This window comes from Lolium perenne, chromosome 2, assembly GCF_019359855.2.
Source record: "Lolium perenne isolate Kyuss_39 chromosome 2, Kyuss_2.0, whole genome shotgun sequence".
Lineage (NCBI taxonomy): Eukaryota > Viridiplantae > Streptophyta > Magnoliopsida > Poales > Poaceae > Lolium > Lolium perenne.
The window spans coordinates 245374134-245380133 of NC_067245.2; positions in this window are offsets into that span (position 1 = coordinate 245374134).

Sequence of the window (6000 nt, forward strand, 5' to 3'; positions counted from 1 at the left end):
TTCTTCTATACACTCGAAGACTTCATCATGCATCGACTTCGTCGTGTCCAATAAGCTAAGTGTTCCTTTATTTTGCACAAAGTTGATTGTCGTTTACTTTCGCCGTACCCGACACTCGGGGGCTGCGCCGTACTTCTTCACTATACATCTCAGGTTGACAAAAGAAGAATTGTGCCTACAAAAATTTCTTCAAGAGAGAACCCGAAGAAATCTTCTTCAGGGAGGACCCGACGAAATTGTCTTCAAGAGAGAACCCGAGGAAATCTTCTTCAGGGAGGACCCGGCGAAATTGTCTTCAAGAGAGAACTCGAAGAAATCTTCTTCAGGGAGGACCCGACGAAATTGTCTTCAAGAGAGAACCCAAGGAAATTGTCTTCAAGGATGAATCCGAATAAATTTTCCTGAAGGAGGAACCCGAAGAATTTTCCTCAAGGAGGATCCGAATAAATTTTCCCTAAGGAGGAACCCGAAGAAATATCCTCAAGGAGAACCCGAAGAAATTTTCCTGAAGGAGGAACTCGAAGAAATTTTCTTCAAAGGGGAACTCGAAGAAATTTTCCTGAAGGAGGAACTCGACGAAATTATCATCAAGGAGGAACCCATAAAAAAGGAAATAAAAGAGAAGAGGATAGACAAATCTTCGGGTCCATTGACTCGTCATATTGTTCCGAGCAAGAGCATTGGTGATGTACCCGACAATATAGAAGAACCAATATATTCGGCTGTCTCATCAAGCCCGAGAGAAAAATAGAAGAACCCGCAAAATGGGTCATTGCATCAGCCGAACAAGGCACTCGACAATATATTCTCAGAGCGCTAAAAGTCGCGAATAATCTCTGAATGCCGCAAAACTCTGCGAAGGTAAGACCCCGGATCCGTTCCGAGCGGCGTGGCACCGTCTCTGACGTCGGTTTGCTACTTTTATCTGTATCAACAGATACGAAGAAAAATCCTAACGGACGCGTTAGGTAACCGATAAAACATGACTGGGACTCGACAGAATGGTAAGACCTTAAGCGGCACCTGTCGAGTTAACACCAGTATCCCGGGATCATGTCCAGGGACGTGATCTTGAAGTAGGTTTTTGCGGATTGCCACTAGAGCAGTTAACTAGTACCTGATCCATCAGATGAACTAGCCCCAATTACTATTATCCCTGTACAATATAGATATGGATGTCAAATAAAAATAGCAACGGCCTGGAGTCGATAAAAAGAGGGGCTGCGCCAAGTTGTTTATTGAGTAGTACAACGTGAGCCTATGCATAGGTGCAAGCACCTGCTCATAGGCTCGGGGGCTACTCTTATCGAGAGCATTGTTCACCCTCTCGATAAGATACAAGAAAGAGGAAAAAATGTGGTGTCGATTAAAAGCAAGATGAGCCTACACCCAAGTGCAAACACTTGGCTGTAGCCTCGGGGGCTACTCCCATCGGGAGCGTTGGTCGCGCACCCGATAGAAAATAACTTCGACAGCATCTACGACAATCAAGGTTTGAAGACTCAACTCGATTCTATGACTCGAGTGGAGCCTACTCCCATCGGGAGCACATGGATTTCATCAAGTCCTCCAGAAATATAGTGAAGTTCTTCATCGAGTAGTACAACTTGAGTCTATGCCCAAGTACAAGCACTTGCCCGTAGACTCGGGGGCTACTCCCATCGGAAGCGCTGCCGCGCACCCGACAGAAAAACAATTTCGAGAATCGTCGACATCATCTACACTACACATGATCTACGACATGGACCTCGCCTTGTATTTCTTTGACTTCGGAGATGGTTATGCTTGGAGTTTCTACGCAAGTCTTCGACTTCCCTATAAACTAGGGGGCTACTGACATGGGCATACCCTTCGGGTACCCATTATTAGTATACCTGGCTCGGCCCAATATGGAGAAGACCCAATATGGAGAAGGCCTAACAAGGCAACCCGAAGAAGTAGTCGACTAGGACTCTTGTAAAACCCTAGGCTGGTTGCATATATAAAGCTAGCCAGGGCACCCGAAATAAGGAGGCCAACAGATAGACAGAATATAGACAACATAGCTCCGCCTATGGTGGCACCCTGTAAAACATATGATCATATAGTGGATTGCTAGCAGCACGTAGGGATCCTCCACCGAGGGGACCCGAAGCTGGGTACGTTGTGTGCCTAATCTCGCTCCTGGAATCTCCATCGTCGCTCTCTCCCGAAACCCAAGTCTGCAATACGTAGGCATTGCCGAGGCGATCCGTCGTCAGTGACTTTCTCTAGGGAATCTACCCAAGTCTTCAGTAAGATTAACAGTGTTGTTGATGAGAAGCTGAATATATGGGGCATAGGGCAAAGTGGTCCGGGAGACCATGGCATCATGAATCTCATTGAAGATGAAGTCCATGATATCAAGAATGAAATCCAATTCTTCGTCACCATCACGAGCACACTGAAAGCCGAGATGCATAAGGTCCACAAGAGCTCCATGGATAGCATCATTGTTTCCACCACTTGGAGCAATGGTGGCTCGAAAGAAGCGGAGCAGCTGACCATAGATAGGGAGAAGCCCCTTGGTAGAACCAACAGTCCCAGACTCATCATAGAGATCAAAAAGTACCATCTTATCCGTCTTCTGGGGGCCATGAAGGCGGTGACTACCTCCCTCGGGAACACCAAGAATCGAAGCAAACCGGCGCAAGGTAGCCTGACAATGGGTGGAGCCAGTCATCCACTGCATAGAGTGTTCAGCATCCTTCTTGAAGGCAAGGGTAGCAAAGAATTGCTTGATCAACTCAGGACTGTAGTCACACTGTATCTTCATAAGATCCTGCAAACCCATCCTGCCAGTGACCCATATGGCATCCTCAAAGTGATTGTTCACAGCCAGAAGATCCACATTAATTGCTTGCATAGGTCTCACTTTCTTCATATGCTCATATATATCCTTGAAGATGTACTCCTGCTCCAGGCACCAGAAGCGCTTGTCCTCAATATCATGATCCCTCTCAACGTCTTCATACCAGTTCTTCTGTCGGATAGCTGCATAAGAGATACCATCCATGGTCTTGTAGTTATCCCTAGTTGACTTGCCTTTCCGCCTCAGAGTGGCGGACTTGCGAGGAGCAGACTGTGCAAGTTCATCACTCGACCTTGAAGCTCTACCACGCCTCCGAGAACCACCTGTGAGAGACAAATATGGATGGCAAAGAGAAGATAATGCTCATAAGTCATGCATTGATACAGTAATGTACTCTAGAAACATACTATGAGTCGATAGAAGTTTAGACATGATAGATTGAATCAAAAGTGCAGCAGCAACATAGCTCCAGGCCGGATAATCCGGGGTCCCCGAGGGGCGGATAATCCGGCCGGGCCGGATAATCCGGCTGGCGCGGGGGGTGGATAATCCGGCCCTACGAATCTGCAGAAATCTCAAGCAAAAACTTGTCTAGAACCAGATCGGCCTCATAGCATGCAAATGGAGTATACTACACATGATTTGGAACAACTAGACACCATCTCCACCAAGAAAAATAACACATATAAATCACAACACCTAGGGTTAGGGATTGTGAGCCATACCCTCATCCATTGGAGGAGCCGCTTGGAGGAGATGAAAGCTAGGGAGGAGGGGCACTCGATCCACCCAAAAACTCCGAGATGGAGCGGACGAGGCGGCTCCGGCGAGGAGGAGGAGCTCCGGCGGCCTTGAGGGAGAGAGAGGGCGCGTGGGGGGAGACTGGTTGCTGTTGCAACCGTCCACCCCGCGGCCCCTCTAAAATCCCCTCGCAACCTACCCAGACCGGATAATCCGGCCCTACGTAAGGGCGGATAATCCAGCCGGGCAAGATTTTCCGGGTTGCCAACAGGCCGGATTATCCGATTTTCTGGAAAATTCGAGAACACCGGAAATCCTGCCTATCTTTTGTTGGTTATTTGCATAAGCCCATATGTGGTGCAATGAAGTATCACGTCACATATAAGATGCATATTGACCAATAAGATGGGGCAACCTAGATCATCCGACCGAAATTCCTCAAACTCCAAGTTTTTACCAAAACATGACATACGAGCAAGATGGAAATGGCTTATAGATGAGTGTAGGCTTGGGTTTAGATAGCTGAAACTGTTAATGGTACATGATCACTCAAGTTTGCAAGATACGAGCAAATAAGGCCAAACTAGAGTGATTTCCCATAAGAACAAGAAGGTGTCAAATAAAACATTTAAGATCCAAGTAACCTCAACTCTACATAAAGAAGAGTGTGGTGGCCTAGGCCACCATATATATGAGTGTTATGGCTTGGCACCGCGAAGATATATCTTGGGCCCAAAACCACTACTCATCATTGACGCTCACATATCAACATATGATATAAAGAGAATGATTTCTTAATGTTGGCATTATGGGGGGAGGGATAGCTCAATAGTTTAAACCGCACTCCCCCTATTTCCATGCCCACATCTAAACCAAATAAAGTTTTGAGACAAAGGTGTGTTTGCAAGATGGTCAAGCTATACTCCTCGAATCAATGATATTTAGCTCATTCTCAAATAGCAAAACCTTGCTTCATCAAGAGGCTTCGTGAATATATCGGCAAGTTGATCTTTGGTAGGAACATAGATAATCTCAATATCACCACGGGCAACATGATCCCTAATGAAATGATTCCGGATCTCAATATGCTCCGTTCTTGAATGTTGCACCGGATTATAGGCAATATTGATAGCACTTTCATTGTCACATAATAGAGGCACTTTGTCACAAATGACACCGTATTCCTTTAAAGTTTGCCTCATCCATAACAATTGAGTGCATCCACTTGCGGCGGCAACATATTCAGCTTCGGCGGTGGAGAGAGATATACAATTTTGCTTCTTATAAGACCAACACACCAAGGACATACCAAGGAATTGGAAAGCCCCGGAGGTTGATTTCCTATCATCCTTGTCTCCCGCCCAATCCGCATCGGTGTATCCATTGAGAATAAAACTTGAGCCTTTAGGGTACCAAATACCATATCTTGGGGTATCAACTAAATATCGAAAGATTCTTTTGAGAGCCAACATGTGACTCTCCTTAGGAGAAGCTTGATACCTTGCACACACACCAACACTCAACACTATGTCCGGTCTAGATGCACAAAGGTAAAGCAAGGATCCAATCATGGAGCGATATACCTTTTGATCCACCTCTTTACCATTGGGATCTAGTGCAAGATGACATTTAGTAACCATAGGAGTGGCTACACCCTTCATCTCGATCATCTTGAACCTCTTGAGCATGTCTTGGATATATTTTGCTTGATTGATGAAGGTCCCTTCTCTCAATTGCTTGATCTCAAAACAAGGAAAAAACTTCATCTCTCCCATCATAGACATCTCAAACCTATCAGTCATAAGCTTTGAAAATTCATCATTGAAAGCTTTGTTAGTAGAGCCAAAGATAATATCATCAACATACAATTGGCAAACGAAAAGCTCCCCATTGACCCTCTTAGTAAAAAGAGTGGGATCGATTAGCCCAACATTAAACCCACGGTCTATCAACAATTCTTTAAGGTGCTCGTACCAAGCTCTAGGAGCTTGTTTGAGACCATAAAGTGCTTTGTCAAGCTTATAGACATGGTTAGGAAAGTTGAGATCCTCAAACCCCGGGGGTTGCTTAACATAAATCTCTTCATGCAAAGGTCCATTAAGAAATGCGCTTTTCACATCCATTTGTTGTAACTTAAAGTTATGATGCGATGCATAAGCAAGAAGGATACGGATGGACTCAAGGCGAGCTACGGGAGCATAAGTTTCTCCAAAGTCAATTCCTTCAACTTGAGAGAAACCTTGAGCTACCAATCTTGCCTTGTTCCTCACAACATTTCCAAACTCATCTTGCTTGTTCTTGAAAATCCATTTAGTGCCTATAACATTGCGGCACCCCTTTGGCTTCTCTACTAAGGTCCAAACTTTGTTGCGCTTGAAGTTGTTGAGTTCCTCATGCAAGCTTCCAACCAATCCGAATCTTCAAGAGCC